Genomic DNA, 23,287 nt, shown 5'->3' with positions numbered 1-23,287 from the left:
CTGGCATTGCTGTAATCACACCGACCCGAAGAATAAAGTCGTCTAATCACTTATACCGCACAAGGAACGGCGTCAAAAATAAACTCTTGAGTTAGGATTGGGCTAGGGTTAGGGCTGGGTTTGGGGCTAGGGTTGTGCTGGGGCTAGGGTTGTGCTGGGGCTAGGGTTGTGCTGGGGCTAGGGTTGTGCTAGGGTTAGGGCTGGGGTTGGGATTTTTTTCAAAAGTAAGAAAAAAAGATGACGATATGGCGACTAGTGTTGAGAGCAAGTGCTCGCTACTTGAGTTTGCATCGGGTGCTCTGGTATGCATTTAGTATCGTGGGTATTTGAGTGACATGCTCGAGTCTCTGCCCCATATGCTTCGCGGCCAAAAAACTTTACGGGGATTGCCTGCCATGCACGAGCGATCCCCGCATGTTTTTTTTTGGGTGTCTAATAACCGTGAAACATGCAGAGCAGGGACTCGAGCATGTCACTCGAGCACACGCTGTACATGGTGCATACCTGAGTACCCGATGCAAACTCAAGTAGGGAGCACTTGCGCTCAATAATAATGAAAACTTATTCAATATGATGACCTAATGTAAACAAATAATGTGCCGTACCTCTGGGTTCAAAATGTTCACTATACACCTTAATAAAATCTTTGAGGGGTATAGTTTCCAAAATGGGGACACTTGTGGGGGAGCTCCACTGTTTAGGCACATCACGGGCTCTCCAAACGCGACATGGTGTCCGCTAACAAATTGAATGGAAAATCGGCTCAAATTGTTAGCGGACGCCATGTTGCGTTTGGAGAGCCCCTGTGTGCCCAAACATTGGAGCTCCCCCACAAGTGACCCCATTTTGGAAACTAGACCCCCCAAGGCACCTATCTAGATGCATAGTGAGCACTTAGAACCCCCAGGTGCTTCACAAATTGATTCGTAAAAATGAAAAAGTGAAAATAAAACACTTTTTCATTTTTATGAATCAATTTGTGAAGCACCTGGGGTTCCAAGTGCTCACTATGAATCTAGATAGGTGCCTTGGGGGGTCTAGTTTCCAAAATGGGGTCACTTGTGGGGGAGCTCCAATGTTTGGGCACACAGGGACTCTCTAAATGCAACATGGTATCCGCTAACAAATTGAATGGAAAATCGGCTCAAATTGTTAGCGGACACCACATTGCGTTTGGAGAGCCCCTCTGTGCCCAAACTTTGGAGCTCCCCCACAAGTGACCCCATTTTGGAAACTAGACCCCCCAAGGCACCTTTCTAGATGCATAGTGAGCACTTGGAACCCCCAGGTGCTTCACAAATTGATTCGTAAAAATGAAAAAGTGAAAAAAAAAACACTTTTTCATTTTTATGAATCAATTTGTGAAGCACCTGGGGTTCCAAGTGCTCACTATGAATCTAGATAGGTGCCTTGGGGGGTCTAGTTTCCAAAATGGGGTCACTTGTGGGGGAGCTCCAATGTTTGGGCACACAGGGACTCTCCAAATGCAACATGATATCCGCTAACAAATTGTCGGCTCAAATTGTTAGCGGATATCATGTTGCATTTGGAGAGTCCCTGTGTGCCCAAACATTGGAGCTCCTCCACAAGTGACCCCATTTTGGAAACTAGACCCCCCAAGGCACCTATCTAGATGCATAGTGAGCACTTGGAACCCCTAGGTGCTTCACAAATTAATTCGTAAAAATGAAAAAGTGTTTTTTTTTCACTTTTTCATTATTACGAATCAATTTGTGAAGCACCTGGGGGTTCCAAGTGCTCACTATGCATCTAGAAAGGTGCCTTGGGGGGTCTAGTTTCCAAAATGGGGTCACTTGTGGGGGAGCTCCAAAGTTTGGGCACAGAGGGGCTCTCCAAACGCAATGTGGCGTCCGCTAACAATTTGAGCCGATTTTCCATTCAATTTGTTAGCGGATACCATGTTGCATTTAGAGAGTCCCTGTGTGCCCAAACATTGGAGCTCCCCCACAAGTGACCCCATTTTGGAAACTAGACCCCCCAAGGCACCTATCTAGATGCATAGTGAGCACTTGGAACCCCTAGGTGCTTCACAAATTGATTCGTAAAAATGAAAAAGTGTTTTTTTTTTCACTTTTTCATTGTTACGAATCAATTTGTGAAGCACCTGGGGGTTCCAAGTGCTCACTATGCATCTAGATAGGTGCCTTGGGGGGTCTAGTTTCCAAAATGGGGTCACTTGTGGGGGAGCTCCAATGTTTGGGCACACAGCAGCTCTCCAAACGCAACATGGTGTCGCTAACAATTTGAGCCAATTTTGCGTTAAATTTGTTAGCGGACACCATGTTGCATTTAGAGAGCCGCTGTGTGCCCAAATATTGGAGCTCCCCCACAAGTGACCCCATTTTGGAAACTAGACCACCCAAGGCACCTATCTAGATTCATAGTGAGCACTTGGAACCCTCAGGTGCTTCACAAATTGATTCATACAAATGAAAAAGTGTTTTTTTTTTCACTTTTTCATTGTTACGAATCAATTTGTGAAGCACCTGGGGGTTCCAAGTGCTCACTATGCATCTAGATAGGTGCCTTGGGGGGTCTAGTTTCCAAAATGGGGTCACTTGTGGGGGAGCTCCAATGTTTGGGCACACAGGGACTCTCTAAATGCAACATGGTGTCCTCTAACAAATTTAACGGAAAATCGGCTCAAATTGTTAGCGACACCATGTTGCGTTTGGAGAGCCGCTGTGTGCCCAAACATTGGAGCTCCCCCACAAGTGACCCCATTTTGGAAACTAGACCCCCCAAGGCACCTATCTAGATGCATTGTGAGCACTTGGAACCCTCAGGTGCTTCACAAATTGATTCATAAAAATGAAAAAGTGTTTTTATTTTCACTTTTTCATTGTTACGAATCAATTTGTGAAGCACCTGGGGGTTCCAAGTGCTCACTATGCATCTAGAAAGGTGCCTTGGGGGGTCTAGTTTCCAAAATGGGGTCACTTGTGGGGGAGCTCCAAAGTTTGGGCACACATGGGCTCTCCAAACACAACATGGCGTCCGCTAATTATTCAAGCAAATTTTACAATCAAAAAGTCGAATAGCGCTCCTTCCCTTCCGAGCCCTGCCGTGCGCCCAAACAGTATTTTTTCCCCAAATATTGGGTATCTGCGTGCCCAGGGGAAATTGCACAACAAATTTTGGGGTCCATTTTTTCTTGTTACCCCTGTGAAAATAAAAAAAATTGGGTCTAAATTAACATTTTTGTGAAAAAAGTTAAATGTTCATTTTTTTCTTCCACATTCAAAAAATTCCTGTGAAGCACCTGAAGGGTTAATAAAGTTCTTGAATGTGGTTTTGAGCACCTTGAGGGGTGCAGTTTTTAGAATGGTGTCACTTTTGGGTATTTTCTGTCATAAAGACCTCTCAAAGTGACTTCAAATGTGATGTGGTCCCTAAAAAAATGGTTTTGTAAATTTTGTTGGAAAAATGAGAAATCGCTGGTCAACTTTTAACCCTTATAGCTCCCTAACAAAAAAAAATTTTGGTTCCAAAATTGTGCTGATGTAAAGTAGACATGTGGGAAATGTTATTTATTAACTCTTTTGTGTGACATATCGCTCTGATTTCAGGGCTTAAAAATTCAAATTTTGAAAATTGCAAAATTTTCAAAATTTTCGCCAAATTTCCATTTTTTTCACAAATAAACGCAAGTGATATCGAAGAAATTTTTCCACAATCATGAAGTACAATATGTCACGAAAAAACAGTCTCAGAATCAGGGGGATCCGTTGAAGCGTTCGAGAGTAATTACCTCATAAAGTGACAGTGGTCAGAATTGTAAAAATTGGCCCGGTCATTAACGTGCAAACCACCCGCGGGGCTTAAGGGGTTAAGAACTAGGTTACAGCATTTCCTACGACTTTTATCAGGCAGGTCTGTGCTCTTAAATAGATAGATTGTGGGAGTAAAGACTAATTGTAATTGGAGTCCTTTTCAGGACTAGGTTACATCAGTTCCTATCAGTTTTTGCCAGGCAGGTCTGTGCCAGTGCTGTGCAAGTTTTTTCACAGCATTTGGCTGAATCTAGCAAAGCTAATCCTTTTTGGCCTATTGCAGAGTGTGTTAGTCAGTGGAGTAGCCTATCTGTGTTGCAAGATATACCACCTGTGTATAGAATACCAATTTTTTTACTGCACCTAGTGAAGTAAAATCTTTTGGGCATAGCATCATTCTATTAGTCCATCTATACTGACCTCCAGCAGGTTGCAAATTGAATATAATTTTTTTCTGCATCTAGCTCTGAAAAAATATTTGGGCTTCTAGCAGTGTGTGGGACTTGGTCTATTAGTCCATCTATACTGACCTCCATCAGGTTGCAAATTCAAAATAATTTTTTTCTTCATTTAGCTCTGAAAAAATATTTGGGCTTCTAGCGGTGTGTGGGACTTGGTCTATTAGTCCATCTATACTGACCTCCATCAGGTTGCAAATTCAAAATAATTTTTTTCTGCATCTAGCTCTGAAAAAATATTTGGGCTTCTAGCTGTGTATGGGACTTGTTGTATTAGTCCATCTATACTGACCTCCATCAGGTTGCAAATTAAAAATAATTTTTTTCTGCATCTAACCCAGCCAATAGTTTTGGCCTAATACCACAGTTTGGCCACTCAGCTCTGCTCGGTTACCATCCATTGTTTTTTTGTGCAAACAACTCCAGAGTTGTGAATTAGTTAACCACCAAAATGAGTGGAAAAAGGCCTGCTGCTGGTGGAAAGGGGAATAGGCGTGTTGGGAAGGGGAAAAAAGGTTGTGTCCGTGGGGTAGGTGCAGAAAAAAGACCATCTTCCAGCCTAACTAAAATGTCTACTTCTTTTAGCGGACAATGTGATAAGATCCCTTTCTTACAGCCACGCCAATCGCTACAAATTCCAGATGAGGCACAAAAACAGCAGGTGCTTCAACGGATATCAAGTGCTCCTTTAAGTGGGCTCTCCTCCACATCAACTTCAACATCACAAATACTCCAGTCCTCAGAGGTGTCACCCCAATCGCATTTGCTTCCTCACAGCTCCCAAATCTCCAGCTGCCCGTCTGAGTATGAGGTAGAACAGATGGTTGAGTCTGCAGAGCTGTTTACTCATACTATAGCCTGGGAATCAGAGGTCGACTCCAGCGCTTCTGTGAATCCAGACGAGGAAATGATCTGCACTGATGCCCAGAATCTTTATGAGTCGGATCCAGGACCAGACGCAGAAGGTTCTGAGCATAATGTAGACCCTCATTCCCAAACTGTAACTCCTGTTGGTGGAGACAATGAGGAAGACGATGATGAGACTCAAATACCTGATTGGAGCGACAACTTTAGTTTTTTGTCAGGGCAGGAACAGGTTGGCTCTGAGGACGACGGGTGTGAAAACACACAGGGTGATGATGAGGTTGGAGATCCCACTTACTGTCAACCCACAGTCAGCCAAGAGATGAGGTCAGCAGAGGAGGTGGAGGAAGATGCTAGTGACGACGAGGTCAGGTTGCGCCTTCCTGGACAGAGACGTAGTACTGGAAGCACGTCAACAACTGCATCCTCAAACACAACTCTGCCTCTCACCACAAGTCGTGGTGGCTCTTCAGGTCGCATGGGTGCTAAGCCTTGCATAGCCTGGGCATTTTTTCAGATCGATAAAGATGACCCAACTCGTGTTATCTGTAACATTTGTTAGCAAAAGCTAAGTAGAGGCCAAAAAATACATAGTTTGAGTACTTCATGCATGAACCGGCACATGGACATGAAGCATAAGTTGCAGTGGGAAGCTCAGTGTGCTACAATGCGGCCTAGCCGGCCGGGCCAACCACCGTCTGCCATATCTTGTGCATCCACGGCCTCTTCATCCTCTGTGACTGGGGGGATAGCAGTCACACCTGTTTTGGGGCGCAGACCTGCCACCTCTTTACCCGCAACAGCCAGCGTGATTGGCAGGTCATCATTTTCTTTGGAGGTGGTAACACCAGCTGGTGTTGAGCGCTGTCCGACATCGATAGCACCACCTTTGGATCAAGGCAACCTAACATGTCCGCCTGCATCTTCCTCACAGACCGGCAGTTTGCCGGGGACACCCTTATCAACCCCGTCTAAGCACAATAGCCAGCCCTCGGTCCCTCAGATGTGGACAAGTAAAAGACCATTTCCTCCTAGCCATGAGAAAGCTAAGAGGTTGAATTTCACCATCTGCAAGCTCTTGGCTACAGAAATGCTGCCTTTCCGCCTGGTGGACACAGAGGATTTTCGAGACCTTATGTCCGTCGCAGTGCCCCAGTACCGGATGCCCAGTCGGCACTACTTCTCAAAGAAAGGTGTGCCTGCGCTCCACCAGCATGTCGCACACAACATCACCGCTTCTTTGAGAAACTCTGTGTGTGACAGGGTGCATTTCACCACAGACACTTGGACGAGTAGGCATGGACAGGGGCGTTACATGTCGCTGACTGGGCACTGGGTAACTATGGTGACAGCAGGACAAGGGGCTGCTGTCCAAGTCTTGCCGTCCCCACGAGTTGTGCGTCAATCCTCTTTATGTCAAAGTTCCTCCACTGCTTCTGCCTCCTCAACCTCCTCTCGGTCTTCCACCTGCACCCAAAGCCTGTCTGGTCATGCCACAAGCTTTCTAACTGCGCAGAAGGGATCCTGCACACCTCCTTACTATGCTGGCAGTAGGGCTCAACGTCATCAGGCGGTTTTTACATTGAAATGTCTGGGAAATGTGAGTCACACAGCTGAGGAGTTGTGGTCAGCTCTGGAGAACCAATTTCATGAATGGTTGTCTCCACTGGACCTGAAACCAGGGAAGGCCGTGTGCGACAATGCTGCAAACCTGGGTGCGGCCCTTCGCCGGGGCAATGTCACACACGTGCCTTGTATGGCTCACGTGTTGAACCTGGTTGTCCAGCAAGTTTTAGCCCACTATCCCAGACTAGATGGCCTTCTGCAGAGGGCACGGTCGCTGTGTGCTCACTTCCGCCGTTCGCATCCCGCAGCTCAGCGACTTACATCTCTACAGAAGTCGTTGGGCCTGCCACTTCACCGGCTAAAATGCGATGTGCCTACCCGGTGGAATTCAACTCTGCACATGTTGCAGCGACTGTGGCAGCACCGACAAGCCCTGGTGCAATACGTTCTGACGTATAGCCTGGGCCAACGAGATTCAGAGGTGGGGCAAATCACGCTGGAGGAGTGGTCTCAGATCAGGGACCTATGCACCCTTCTGCACAGTTTTGAAATGGCGACGAAGATGTTTAGTGCTGACGATGCCATTATCAGCATGACTATTCCGGTGATTTACATGCTGGAGCACATGTTAAACAGAATTCGGAGTCAGGTGGTGGCACAAGAGGAGGTGGAGGAAGTAGAGGAGGAGGAGTTGTATGCGGAAGGGCTAACATCTGCAAGGTCCAGACGGTCGGCAGCACCAAGGCGGCAGGCATGTGAGGGTGGGGGAGATGGTTTTACCAGGGCGCATGGTAGCAGCCAAACTAGTGAGGAAGGTGCAGGAGCCCAGGAAGAAGTGGAGGATGAACTGATGGAAGACTCATCAGATGAGGGAGACCTTGATCACATTTCTGTTGTGCGAGGTTGGGGGGAGAGGACAGAGGAAGGAAGCATGATTGTTACCTCGCCACTAGAGATGAGCGTTGTTCTACTCGAACTGTTCGCCAATCTCAAATTCGAGCTGTTTTGGGCGGTGTTCGAGCCGGTCGGCGAACACGAACAATTTGAGAAAAATTCGGCTGTTCGAGGTTATGTTCGATAACTGTTCGTGCACCAAAATCATAACTGGATTTTTTCTCAGTAATGATGAAAATTAATGTTAATACGCAGTTTGAGTGTACAGCGGGGCGGGGGGAGGGGCAGGGGATGGATCTCTGCAGGAACAATGAAGATCTCCATTTTTTTTCTCTTTCCCGCATTTGCAGTGGGGAGGTGCAATCTGTCAGCCTATCAGCAGCGCACACACGGAGCGAAGTGCTTTTTTTCACACAAGCAAGGGCATGTGTGATTGGCAGTGTATGTCACATGTCCTTGCCCTATAAGACCAAGCCATTTTCCCCGTCGCCACCATTTTCTCACTGCTGCAGCTGCGTGTTAGACGGCACCGCTGTTGCTGTGTGCGCTATACCTTGTTAATTTCAAGCCAATTTTCGCACAAATCTACAGATAGCTTGGGAGTAGGGAATAGTTGTGATTGCAGTCCTTTTAAGGACTAGGTTACAGCATTTCCTACGACTTTTATCAGGCAGGTCTGTGCTCTTAAATAGATAGATTGTGGGAGTAAAGACTAATTGTAATTGGAGTCCTTTTCAGGACTAGGTTACATCAGTTCCTATCAGTTTTTGCCAGGCAGGTCTGTGCCAGTGCTGTGCAAGTTTTTTTTCACAGCATTTGGCTGAATCTAGCAAAGCTAATCCTTTTTGGCCTATTGCAGAGTGTGTTAGTCAGTGGAGTAGCCTATCTGTGTTGCAAGATATACCACCTGTGTATAGAATACCAATTTTTTTACTGCACCTATTGAAGTAAAATCTTTTGGGCATAGCATCATTCTATTAGTCCATCTATACTGACCTCCATCAGGTTGCAAACTGAATATAATTTTTTTCTGCATCTAGCTCTGAAAAAATATTTGGGCTTCTAGCAGTGTGTGGGACTTGGTCTATTAGTCCATCTATACTGACCTCCATCAGGTTGCAAATTAAAAATAATTTTTTTCTTCATTTAGCTCTGAAAAAATATTTGGGCTTCTAGCAGTGTGTGGGACTTGTTCTATTAGTCCATCTATACTGACCTCCAGCAGGTTGCAAATTGAATATAATTTTTTTCTGCATCTAGCTCTGAAAAAATATTTGGGCTTCTAGCGGTGTGTGGGACTTGGTCTATTAGTCCATCTATACTGACCTCCATCAGGTTGCAAATTAAAAATATTTTTTTTCTGCATCTAGCTCTGAAAAAATATTTGGGCTTCTAGCAGTGTGTGGGACTTGGTCTATTAGTCCATCTATACTGACCTCCATCAGGTTGCAAATTAAAAATAATTTTTTTCTGCATCTAGCTCTGAAAAAATATTTGGGCTTCTAGCAGTGTGTGGGACTTGGTCTATTAGTCCATCTATACTGACCTCCATCAGGTTGCAAATTAAAAATAATTTTTTTCTTCATTTAGCTCTGAAAAAATATTTGGGCTTCTAGCAGCGTGTGGGACTTGTTCTATTAGTCCTTCTATACTGACCTCCAGCAGGTTGCAAATTGAATATAATTTTTTTCTGCATCTAGCTCTGAAAAAATTGTTGGGCTTCTAGCGGTGTGTGGGACTTGGTCTATTAGTCCATCTATACTGACCTCCATCAGGTTGCAAATTAAAAATAATTTTTTTCTGCATCTAGCTCTGAAAAAATATTTGGGCTTCTAGCAGTGTGTGGGACTTGGTCTATTAGTCCATCTATACTGACCTCCATCAGGTTGCAAATTGAATAAAAAAAATTTCTGCATCTAGCTCTGAAAAAATATTTGGGCTTCTAGCGGTGTGTGGGACTTGGTCTATTAGTCCATCTATACTGACCTCCAACAGGTTGCAAATTCAATATAATTTTTTTCTTCATTTAGCTCTGAAAAAATATTTGGGCTTCTAGCAGCGTGTGGGACTTGTTCTATTAGTCCTTCTATACTGACCTCCAGCAGGTTGCAAATTGAATATAATTTTTTTCTGCATCTAGCTCTGAAAAAATTGTTGGGCTTCTAGCGGTGTGTGGGACTTGGTCTATTAGTCCATCTATACTGACCTCCATCAGGTTGCAAATTAAAAATAATTTTTTTCTGCATCTAGCTCTGAAAAAATATTTGGGCTTCTAGCAGTGTGTGGGACTTGGTCTATTAGTCCATCTATACTGACCTCCATCAGGTTGCAAATTGAATAAAAAAAATTTCTGCATCTAGCTCTGAAAAAATATTTGGGCTTCTAGCAGTGTGTGGGACTTGGTCTATTAGTCCATCTATACTGACCTCCATCAGGTTGCAAATTAAAAATAATTTTTTTCTGCATCTAACCCAGCCAATAGTTTTGGCCTAATACCACAGTTTGGCCACTCAGCTCTGCTCGGTTACCATCCATTGTTTTTTTGTGCAAACAACTCCAGAGTTGTGAATTAGTTAACCACCAAAATGAGTGGAAAAAGGCCTGCTGCTGGTGGAAAGGGGAATAGGCGTGTTGGGAAGGGGAAAAAAGGTTGTGTCCGTGGGGTAGGTGCAGAAGAAAGACCATCTTCCAGCCAAACTAAAATGTCTACTTCTTTTAGCGGACAATGTGATAAGATCCCTTTCTTACGGCCACGCCAATCGCTACAAATTCCAGATGAGGCACAAAAACAGCAGGTGCTTCAACGGATATCAAGTGCTCCTTTAAGTGGGCTCTCCTCCACCTCAACTTCAACATCACAAATACTCCAGTCCTCAAAGGTGTCACCCAAATCGCACTTGCTTCCTCACAGCTCCCAAATCTCCAGCTGCCCGTCTGAGTATGAGGTAGAACAGATGGTTGAGTCTGCAGAGCTGTTTACTCATACTATAGCCTGGGAATCAGAGGTCGACTCCAGCGCTTCTGTGAATCCAGACGAGGAAATGATCTGCACTGATGCCCAGAATCTTTATGAGTCGGATCCAGGACCAGACGCAGAAGGTTCTGACCATAATGTAGACCCTCATTCCCAAACTGTAACTCCTGTTGGTGGAGACAATGAGGAAGACGATGATAAGACTCAAATACCTGATTGGAGCGACAACTTTAGTTTTTTGTCAGGGCAGGAACAGGTTGGCTCTGAGGACGACGGGTGTGATAACGCACAGGGTGATGATGATGAGGTCGGAGATCCCACTTACTGTCAACCCACAGTCAGCCAAGAGATGAGGTCAGCAGAGGAGGTGGAGGAAGATGCTAGTGACGACGAGGTCAGGTTGCGCCTTCCTGGACAGAGACGTAGTACTGGAAGCACGTCAACAACTGCATCCTCAAACACAACTCTGCCTCTCACCACAAGTCGTGGTGGCTCTTCAGGTCGCATGGGTGCTAAGCCTTGCATAGCCTGGGCATTTTTTCAGATCGATAAAGATGACCCAACTCGTGTTATCTGTAACATTTGTCAGCAAAAGCTAAGTAGAGGCCAAAAAATACATAGTTTGAGTACTTCATGCATGAACCGGCACATGGACATGAAGCATAAGTTGCAGTGGGAAGCTCAGTGTGCTACAATGCGGTCTAGCCGGCCGGGCCAACCACCGTCTGCCATATCTTGTGCATCCGCGGCCTCTTCATCCTCTGTGACTGGGGGGACAGCAGTCACACCTGTTTTGGGGCGCAGACCTGCCACCTCTTTACCCGCAACAGCCAGCGTGATTGGCAGGTCATCATTTTCTTTGGAGGTGGTAACACCAGCTGGTCTTGAGCGCTGTCCGACATCGATAGCACCACCTTTGGATCAAGGCAACCTAACATGTCCGCCTGCATCTTCCTCACAGACCGGCAGTTTGCCGGGGCCACCCTTATCAACCCCGTCTAAGCACAATAGCCAGCCCTCGGTCCCTCAGATGTGGACAAGTAAAAGACCATTTCCTCCTAGCCATGAGAAAGCTAAGAGGTTGAATTTCACCATCTGCAAGCTCTTGGCTACAGAAATGCTGCCTTTCCGCCTGGTGGACACAGAGGATTTTCGAGACCTTATGTCCGTCGCAGTGCCCCAGTACCAGATGCCCAGTCGGCACTACTTCTCAAAGAAAGGTGTGCCTGCGCTCCACCAGCATGTCGCACACAACATCACCGCTTCTTTGAGAAACTCTGTGTGTGACAGGGTGCATTTCACCACAGACACTTGGATGAGTAGGCATGGACAGGGGCGTTACATGTCGCTGACTGGGCACTGGGTAACTATGGTGACAGCAGGACAAGGGGCTGCTGTCCAAGTCTTGCCGTCCCCACGAGTTGTGCGTCAATCCTCTTTATGTCATTTTTCCTCCACTGCTTCTGCCTCCTCAACCTCCTCTCGGTCTTCCACCTGCACCCAAAGCCTGTCTGGTCATGCCACAAGCTTTCTAACTGCGCAGAAGGGATCCTGCACACCTCCTTACTATGCTGGCAGTAGGGCTCAACGTCATCAGGCGGTTTTTACATTGAAATGTCTGGGAAATGTGAGTCACACAGCTGAGGAGTTGTGGTCAGCTCTGGAGAACCAATTTCATGAATGGTTGTCTCCACTGGACCTGAAACCAGGGAAGGCCGTGTGCGACAATGCTGCAAACCTGGGTGCGGCCCTTCGCCGGGGCAATGTCACACACGTGCCTTGTATGGCTCACGTGTTGAACCTGGTTGTCCAGCAATTTTTAGCCCACTATCCCAGACTAGATGGCCTTCTGCAGAGGGCACGGTCGCTGTGTGCTCACTTCCGCCGTTCGCATCCCGCAGCTCAGCGACTTACATCTCTACAGAAGTCGTTGGGCCTGCCACTTCACCGGCTAAAATGCGATGTGCCTACCCGGTGGAATTCAACTCTGCACATGTTGCAGCGACTGTGGCAGCACCGACAAGCCCTGGTGCAATACGTTCTGACGTATAGCCTGGGCCAACGAGATTCAGAGGTGGGGCAAATCACGCTGGAGGAGTGGTCTCAGATCAGGGACCTATGCACCCTTCTGCACAGTTTTGAAATGGCGACGAAGATGTTTAGTGCTAACGATGCCATTATCAGCATGACTATTCCGGTGATTTACATGCTGGAGCACATGTTAAACAGAATTCGGAGTCAGGTGGTGGCACAAGAGGAGGTGGAGGAAGTAGAGGAGGAGGAGTTGTATGCGGAAGGGCTAACATCTGCAAGGTCCAGACGGTCGGCAGCACCAGGGCGGCAGGCATGTGAGGGTGGGGGAGATGATTTTACCAGGGCGCATGGTAGCAGCCAAACTAGTGAGGAAGGTGCAGGAGCCCAGGAAGAAGTGGAGGACGAACTGATGGAAGACTCATCAGATGAGGGAGACCTTGATCACATTTCTGTTGTGCGAGGTTGGGGGGAGAGGACAGAGGAAGGAAGCATGATTGTTACCTCGCCACCAACACAACAGGGACTTGGTGCTCCTGGATGCGCAACACACATGAGTGCCTTCTTGCTGCACTACCTGCAACATGACCCTCGAATTGTGAGAATTAGAAATAATCCTGACTACTGGGTTGCCACACTGTTAGATCCCCGGTACAAAAGTAAATTTGCAGAAATTATTCCTGCCATAGAAAGGGATGCACGCATGCAGGAGTATCAGCAGAGACTGTTGCAGAATCTTACATGTGCTTTTCCACAAAATACCAGTGGTGCACGTAGTGAATCTCACAGTTCCAACTTGCCAACCGTGGGACCGTCAAGTGTTCAGCACTCAAACCGTAACAGAACCACAGTATCTGCTGGTAACATCAATTTTGCGGAATCATTTCACCACTTTTTTAGCCCATCCTTTGCAAGGCCACAGGAGACAAGAAGTCTGACACATAGTCAACGCCTAGAGACGATGGTACAGGAGTATCTCCAAGTAAACATTGAAGCCACGACTGTGTCACTGGACCCTTGCTCTTTTTGGGCTTCCAATCTGGATAAATGGCCGGAGCTAGCCACTTACGCCTTGGAGATCTTGTCATGCCCCGCAGCCAGCGTTCTGTCTGAACGTGTGTTCAGCGCTGCTGGTGGTGTGCTGACAGATAAGCGCACGCGGCTCTCCACTGATAATGTAGACAGACTCACGTTCATAAAGATGAACAAATCATGGATCCGAAACGACTTTTCTACCCCTGTGTCATCCTGGGGAGAGTAAAAGCTTGATGATTGGTTAAAATCACCCTACCAACCGTTTTAAGCTTTCAAATTACTAATCATGTTTATCTGTATCTTGACTGGAAAATAATTTGGGCTTTGTAGCAGTGTGCAGCACTGATTCTATTAGGCCATCTATACTAAAGCTTCACCAGATTTAAAATTAATAATAATTTTTAGCTGCATCTAGCCCGGAAAATAATTTTGGGGCTCCGAGATGCGCAAGACACATAAGTGCCTTCTTGCTGCACTACCTGCAGCATGACCCTCATATTGTCAGAATTCGAAGTAATCATGACTACTGGGTTGCCACACTCTTAGATCCCCCAAACTTTTCGATCAACCTTTTCATTTTAATAAAGACCAAAAAAATGGTCATTTTTGAAATTATAAGCATTAGCAGGTTGTTAGAAACTGAAATCAAACAGTTTTCAACTCAAAACTTTATTCTAGGTGATGTTATATTTTCACATAGGACCCCTTGTTCGAAAGGAGCTTCTGAACTCTCTCGTCCATTGAATTTGTCAGGTTTTGGATGGTTTCTGCTTCAATTGTTTTCCATGAGGACAGAATACCCTCCCAGAGCTGTTGCTTAGATGTGAACTGCCTCCCGCCATCATAGACACTCCTTTTAATGATGCTCCAAAGGTTCTGAATGGGGTAGAGGTCAGGGGAGCATGGGGGTCACACCATAAGTTTGTCCCCTTTTATGCCCATATCAGCCAGAGATGCAGATGTTTTATGTGCAGCATGAGATGGTGCATTATCATGCAGAAAAATGATCTTGCTGTGAAATACACGGTTCTTCTTCTTGAACCATGGCAGGAAGTGCTGTTTGAGAAAATCCACATACATTATGGAGTTCATCTTTAGCGCCTTCAGGGATCCTAAAGGGGCCGACAATCTCTCTCCCCATGATTCCAGCCCAAAACATTACTCCACCTCCTCCTTGTTGGCGCTGTAGCCGTGTTTGCGTGGGGTGTCCATCAACCAGCCATCCTCCACTCCATTCATCTGGACCATCGAGCGCTGCACGGCACTCATCCGTGAACAAAACAGTTTTGAAATCAGTCTTCATGTAATGTTTGGCCCACTGGAGCCGTTTCTGCTTGTGTGAAGTGGATAGAGGAGGTCGACAGGATGGCGTATGCACAGCTGCAAACCTCTGAAGGACCCTGCATCTTGTTGTTCGGGGGACGTTGGAGGCACAAGCAGCTTCAAAAACTTGTCTGCTGCTATGACAAGGCTTTTTTGCCGCTGCTCTTTCAACCTGACGTAATTGCCTGTAGGAAAGAGTCCTCAATTTGCCCTTATCAGCACGCACACGTGTGTACTGTGAATCAGCTACATACTTCTTGATTGCCAAGACACTTCATCCTGATCATCGCACAATGTTGATTGTAGTCATGCCTTGACCGAAACACTCCACAATTTGTTGCTTCTCAGCAGCCGACACATCCTTTTTCTTTCCCATTTTGGCAGAAAATGTAGGCTGCTTAATAATGTGAGACAACCTTCTTAAGTAGTCTTGCCTTTCATTGGACACACCTGCCAAACTAATTAGCACAGGTGTCTGCAATTGCTTACAGTGATATAAAGAGCCCTGACACACATCACCATCAATGAGTTTAACTGACAAACAAACAAATTCTTCCCTTATCACTCCTAAACACTTTTTGCATAATAATTTGGAACGCGGTGTACATGTGCTTTTCCACAAAACACCAGCGGTTCACGTAGTGAATCTTACAGTTCTAACTTGCCAACCGTGGTCTGTATGGAATTGTTCAATAAAGGGCCGAAAATTAAGATAACATAGATGGGAGAGGTCTCTATGAATAGGAATTCCTAAGTATTTGATACCCTGTGAGGGCCAGGCAAAGGGAAAGTTGGACTGGATGGAATCCTATATGGATTTGGGGAGGGAGACATCGAGGGCCTCAGACTTCGCTGCATTGATTTTAAAATTTGACCATGTAACAAAGTGATCTATTTCAGCCATAACAGCATGGATGGATATATGTGATTGAGTGATATATACTAGGACATCATCAGCAAATAGAGAGCACTTGTACTCGGTGCCTCCCACCTCAATCCACCTAATATTGGGGTTATGGCGAATTGATGAGAGCAGGTGCTCCGTCACTAGGATGTATAAGAGAGGGGACAGAGGACATCCCTGCCTTGTCCCATTGGTGATTGTGAAAGGTGATGAAAATGTTCTGACGCACCCCCTGGGCCTTGGGACACCCGGAGCCGGACCCTTTTTGGTGGATGCTGGTGGTTGTAGTCTTCGTGGCGGCGATCCGGTTCCGTGGCTCAGGGCGGTCAAACCAGTGGCGGAACTATTTATGTGGTTTTGATGTTTAAATGTCCGACTACGCCACCCGTGGATTGCGGTCAGAGTGAACCGCCGCTACAGGGCAGACCGCTAAGGCTGGTGTTGTGGGTGCAGCAGAGCGTAGCATAACTCCCCACGGGAGGAGTATAGCCTCAGGGCAGTGTATGCGGAGGATGGGGGTGATGGTGCAGGGCAGCAGCAGTAATGACACGGAGTCAGTGATGCAGTTCAGGGCCTTTACTCACAGTTCTTATTATCCAGACCACGTCTGCAGGTAACGGCTGCCCACGTCGTACTGTGCTCACCAGGTGAGGGGCTCAGACAACTCCCAGATAACTTTGGAGCGCTTCACAGGACCCCCTTTGTGTGTCCTTTGTCTGGCCTTTCTTACCAACACTTCTGTCCGGCTGCCTCGGGCCTCCTCTTGGTAAACTTGGCGCCAGTTTCCCTGACCCTATGTGGTGCCTTCCTAGCGGGTGGAGCAAGGGGCTGCGCCACATAAAATGTCAGAGCCTCCGGTTTCTAGCTGAGGGTCGTTTCCTGCCTCCACTAGTTCGGGGACCGGTCTCCCCCTTTGGCCTGACCCCTCCACGCAGGTGGATTCGGGCGTGCGGTGGCGACTCGCCCGTCCGCACCCCTGGGATCCCTTCATTCCTCGTTCCTGGAGCCTTCTCCGCTCCTCTTCCTTCCTTCTCCCTCTTGCAGGCCTGGGCCTCTGTTACTAGGCCCGCCTCCGGAGCAGAGCTCATGCAGAGCCCCTGCTCCCTGCCACTTCTGCTCAGACTTCTCTGCACTGAACTAAGATGGTGCCCACCTTTTATACTCCCTTCTCAATGCACCCAGGAACTGCTTCCTCCCTGCTCCTGCACTGCAGGGTTCCCCTTCCTCAGTGTTCCCTCCCCCCACTCCAGCCAGGGACAGGGACTGTCGTGCCCATCTCAGGGGCATATTGGTCGCCCTGCCCCACGGCAATGTGGTGTAATGCATGCAGGTGTCGGGTCCTGATCCACACTCCATCCTTATCTGAGAGTGAGATATCACACCTCTGGGTGAGGTGCAATACGTCTGTAGCAACCGAGCCCTCGGTGCTACAGTTCCATTTATCTTCAGCCTAGGTGACGTATTGTGATACAGGGCCGTGATTTTGGCTATAAAAGGGTCCCCTAGACCCCTACCCCAAGCTTTTTAAGAGAATCATATATGGCGTGCCAGGAGACTCTATGGAATGCTTTCTCAGCATCCAACGAGAGTATCTACTTACAAATTTTTAACTGCATCTAGCCCAGGAAATACTTTGTGCCTAGTAGCAGTGTCTGCTAGTGAGCGGATTATCCCGGCTGTTAAGCAAGCTGCACCACCTGTAGTTTAGACACTTAATTTTTTCAAAGGAAATGCTTCGGGACCACGGGATACTTAGTGAAGAGCATCAGGAGGCACCCCAAGGCATAGGGGCTGGGACTGGCAGTAGGATGCCTTGCGGTGGACAGCCGAGCTCGATCCTTATAAAAGCTTTTTAACTGCAGCAGCTTTAGTGGACGCTACTGGAGCTGGAATTACGCGGCTGCTGGCATGAGACTTGCCCTCCAATAGATCCTTGTAAATGGATTTAAAGTGTATTCATTCAAATTAGAGGGACAATTTAAATTAAAAAGCTTAGAGCTGCCTCCACCACAGGGGGGCTCTCTCGACCCACCAGCGGACAGGCACCAGTATTGGGAGAGGGGGGCTGGCCGTCAGGGTTCACCGCGGCTCTGGCACAAACCCGGCGACACGGAGGTGGCACGGGCAGGAGCGGACTGGCCGTGTCGGCTTCTCACTTTTTGGATTTTAGAAGGGCATGACATGCCTATATCTGTGTCTCCCCCTCCTTTTACTCCTCCACCTCTTTTATTTTCGCATGACTATATGTACTTGTCACTTTTCCATGTGTTAGTTATGTCTTCTGAGCAGTTTGTCAGCTTTTGGACACCTTTGAAGGTGTTTTCTATGTGTTTCTATGTGTTTTTGTTTGCCTGCCATTGGTTTTAACGGTGTTCGAAGGTGTTCACCGAACAGTTCGACGAACAGTTCGGCGAACACACGGGTGTTCGACGAACCGAACCGAACTCGAACACTACGGGGGTGGCTCAACACTAGTCATGACTCTATATAATAGATCCCTCTGTCTGTAATGACTCTATATAATAGATCCCTCTGTGTGTAATGACTCTATATAATAGATCCCTCTGTGTGTAATGACTCTATATAATAGATCCCTCTGTGTGTAATGACTCTATATAATAGATCACTCTGTGTGTAATGACTCTATATTATAGATCCCTCTGTGTGTAATGACTCTATATAATAGATCACTCTGTGTGTAATGACTCTATATAATAGATTCCTCTGTGTGTAATGACTCTATATAATAGAACCCTCTGTGTAATGACTCTATATAATAGATCACTCTGTGTGTAATGACTTTATATAATAGATCATTCTGTGTGTAATGACTCTATATTATAGATCCCTCTGTGTGTAATGACTCTATATAATAGATCCCTCTGTGTGTAATGACTCTATATAATAGGTCCCTCTGTGTGTAATGACTCTATATAATAGATCCCTCTGTGTGTAATGACTCTATATAATAGATCCCTCTGTGTGTAATGACTCTATATAAAAGATCCTTCTGTGTGTAATGACTCTATATAATAGATTCCTCTGTGTGTAATGACTCTATATAATAGATCCCTCTGTGTGTAATGATTCTATATAATAGATCCTTCTGTGTGTAATGACTCTATATAATAGATCCCTCTGCGTGTAATGACTCTATATAATAGATCCCTCTGCGTGTAATGACTCTATATAATAGATCCCTCTGTGTGTATTGACTCTATATAATAGATTACTCTGTGTGTAATGACTCTATATAATAGATCCCTCTGTGTGTAATGACTATATAATAGATCGCTCTGCATGTAATGACTGTATATAGTAGATCCCTCTGTGTGTAATGACTCTATATAATAGATCCCTCTGTGTAATGACTTTATATAATAGATCCCTCTGTGTGTAATGACTCTATATAATAGATCCCTCTGTGTGTAATGACTCTATATAATAGATCACTCTCTGTGTCATGACTAGAGATGAGCGTTGTTCTACTCGAACTGTTCGCCAATCTCAAATTCGAGCTGTTTTGGGCGGTGTTCGAGCCGGTCGGCGAACACGAACAATTTGAGAAAAATTCGGCTGTTCGAGGTTATGTTCGATAACTGTTCGTGCACCAAAATCATAACTGGATTTTTTCTCAGTAATGATGAAAATTAATGTTAATACGCAGTTTGAGTGTACAGCGGGGCGGGGGGAGGGGCAGGGGATGGATCTCTGCAGGAACAATGAAGATCTCCATTTTTTTTTCTCTTTCCCGCATTTGCAGTGGGGAGGTGCAATCTGTCAGCCTATCAGCAGCGCACACACGGAGCGAAGTGCTTTTTTTCACACAAGCAAGGGCATGTGTGATTGGCAGTGTATGTCACATGTCCTTGCCCTATAAGACCAAGCCATTTTCCCCGTCGCCACCATTTTCTCACTGCTGCAGCTGCGTGTTAGACGGCACCGCTGTTGCTGTGTGCGCTATACCTTGTTAATTTCAAGCCAATTTTCGCACAAATATACAGATAGCTTGGGAGTAGGGAATAGTTGTGATTGCAGTCCTTTTAAGGACTAGGTTACAGCATTTCCTACGACTTTTATCAGGCAGGTCTGTGCTCTTAAATAGATAGGTTGTGGGAGTAAAGACTAATTGTAATTGGAGTCCTTTTCAGGACTAGGTTACATCAGTTCCTATCAGTTTTTGCCAGGCAGGTCTGTGCCAGTGCTGTGCAAGTTTTTTTCACAGCATTTGGCTGAATCTAGCAAAGCTAATCCTTTTTGGCCTATTGCAGAGTGTGTTAGTCAGTGGAGTAGCCTATCTGTGTTGCAAGATATACCACCTGTGTATAGAATACCAATTTTTTTACTGCACCTAGTGAAGTAAAATCTTTTGGGCATAGCATCATTCTATTAGTCCATCTATACTGACCTCCATCAGGTTGCAAACTGAATATAATTTTTTTCTGCATCTAGCTCTGAAAAAATATTTGGGCTTCTAGCAGTGTGTGGGACTTGGTCTATTAGTCCATCTATACTGACCTCCATCAGGTTGCAAATTAAAAATAATTTTTTTCTTCATTTAGCTCTGAAAAAATATTTGGGCTTCTAGCAGTGTGTGGGACTTGTTCTATTAGTCCATCTATACTGACCTCCAGCAGGTTGCAAATTGAATATAATTTTTTTCTGCATCTAGCTCTGAAAAAATATTTGGGCTTCTAGCGGTGTGTGGGACTTGGTCTATTAGTCCATCTATACTGACCTCCATCAGGTTGCAAATTAAAAATAATTTTTTTCTTCATTTATCTCTGAAAAAATATTTGGGCTTCTAGCAGCGTGTGGGACTTGTTCTATTAGTCCATCTATACTGACCTCCATCAGGTTGCAAATTAAAAATAATTTTTTTCTGCATCTAGCTCTGAAAAAATATTTGGGCTTCTAGCAGTGTGTGGGACTTGGTCTATTAGTCCATCTATACTGACCTCCATCAGGTTGCAAATTAAAAATAATTTTTTTCTGCATCTAGCTCTGAAAAAATATTTGGCCTTCTAGCAGTGTGTGGGACTTGTTCTATTAGTCCATCTATACTGACCTCCATCAGGTTGCAAATTAAAAATATTTTTTTTCTGCATCTAGCTCTGAAAAAATATTTGGGCTTCTAGCAGTGTGTGGGACTTGGTCTATTAGTCCATCTATACTGACCTCCATCAGGTTGCAAATTGAATAAAAAAATTTTCTGCATCTAGCTCTGAAAAAATATTTGGGCTTCTAGCGGTGTGTGGGACTTGGTCTATTAGTCCATCTATACTGACCTCCATCAGGTTGCAAATTAAAAATAATTTTTTTCTGCATCTAGCTCTGAAAAAATATTTGGGCTTCTAGCAGTGTGTGGGACTTGGTCTATTAGTCCATCTATACTGACCTCCATCAGGTTGCAAATTAAAAATAATTTTTTTCTTCATTTAGCTCTGAAAAAATATTTGGGCTTCTAGCAGTGTGTGGGACTTGTTCTATTAGTCCTTCTATACTGACGTCCAGCAGGTTGCAAATTGAATATAATTTTTTTCTGCATCTAGCTCTGAAAAAATATTTGGGCTTCTAGCGGTGTGTGGGACTTGGTCTATTAGTCCATCTATACTGACCTCCATCAGGTTGCAAATTAAAAATAATTTTTTTCTGCATCTAGCTCTGAAAAAATATTTGGGCTTCTAGCAGTGTGTGGGACTTGGTCTATTAGTCCATCTATACTGACCTCCATCAGGTTGCAAATGAAAAATAATTTTTTTCTGCATCTAGCTCTGAAAAAATATTTGGGCTTCTAGCAGTGTGTGGGACTTGGTCTATTAGTCTATCTATACTGACCTCCATCAGGTTGCAAATTAAAAATAATTTTTTTCTTCATTTAGCTCTGAAAAAATATTTGGGCTTCTAGCAGTGTGTGGGACTTGTTCTATTAGTCCTTCTATACTGACCTCCAGCAGGTTGCAAATTGAATATAATTTTTTTCTGCATCTAGCTCTGAAAAAATATTTGGGCTTCTAGCGGTGTGTGGGACTTGGTCTATTAGTCCATCTATACTGACCTCCATCAGGTTGCAAATTAAAAATAATTTTTTTCTGCATCTAGCTCTGAAAAAATATTTGGGCTTCTAGCGGTGTGTGGGACTTGGTCTATTAGTCCATCTATACTGACCTCCATCAGGTTGCAAATTAAAAATAATTTTTTTCTGCATCTAGCTCTGAAAAAATATTTGGGCTTCTAGCAGTGTGTGGGACTTGGTCTATTAGTCCATCTATACTGACCTCCATCAGGTTGCAAATTGAATAAAAAAATTTTCTGCATCTAGCTCTGAAAAAATATTTGGGCTTCTAGCGGTGTGTGGGACTTGGTCTATTAGTCCATCTATACTGACCTCCATCAGGTTGCAAATTAAAAATAATTTTTTTCTGCATCTAGCTCTGAAAAAATATTTGGGCTTCTAGCAGTGTGTGGGACTTGGTCTATTAGTCCATCTATACTGACCTCCATCAGGTTGCAAATTAAAAATAATTTTTTTCTTCATTTAGCTCTGAAAAAATATTTGGGCTTCTAGCAGTGTGTGGGACTTGTTCTATTAGTCCTTCTATACTGACGTCCAGCAGGTTGCAAATTGAATATAATTTTTTTCTGCATCTAGCTCTGAAAAAATATTTGGGCTTCTAGCGGTGTGTGGGACTTGGTCTATTAGTCCATCTATACTGACCTCCATCAGGTTGCAAATTAAAAATAATTTTTTTCTGCATCTAGCTCTGAAAAAATATTTGGGCTTCTAGCAGTGTGTGGGACTTGGTCTATTAGTCCATCTATACTGACCTCCATCAGGTTGCAAATGAAAAATAATTTTTTTCTGCATCTAGCTCTGAAAAAATATTTGGGCTTCTAGCAGTGTGTGGGACTTGGTCTATTAGTCTATCTATACTGACCTCCATCAGGTTGCAAATTAAAAATAATTTTTTTCTTCATTTAGCTCTGAAAAAATATTTGGGCTTCTAGCAGTGTGTGGGACTTGTTCTATTAGTCCTTCTATACTGACCTCCAGCAGGTTGCAAATTGAATATAATTTTTTTCTGCATCTAGCTCTGAAAAAATATTTGGGCTTCTAGCGGTGTGTGGGACTTGGTCTATTAGTCCATCTATACTGACCTCCATCAGGTTGCAAATTAAAAATAATTTTTTTCTGCATCTAGCTCTGAAAAAATATTTGGGCTTCTAGCGGTGTGTGGGACTTGGTCTATTAGTCCATCTATACTGACCTCCATCAGGTTGCAAATTAAAAATAATTTTTTTCTGCATCTAGCTCTGAAAAAATATTTGGGCTTCTAGCAGTGTGTGGGACTTGGTCTATTAGTCCATCTATACTGACCTCCATCAGGTTGCAAATTGAATAAAAAAAATTTCTGCATCTAGCTCTGAAAAAATATTTGGGCTT

The sequence above is a fragment of the Phyllobates terribilis genome, unplaced genomic scaffold (assembly GCF_046119375.1).
Source record: "Phyllobates terribilis strain yellow unplaced genomic scaffold, ASM4611937v1 Scaffold_9__5_contigs__length_417890890, whole genome shotgun sequence".
Classification (NCBI taxonomy): Eukaryota; Metazoa; Chordata; class Amphibia; order Anura; family Dendrobatidae; genus Phyllobates; species Phyllobates terribilis.
This window is presented reverse-complemented; position numbering follows the sequence as displayed.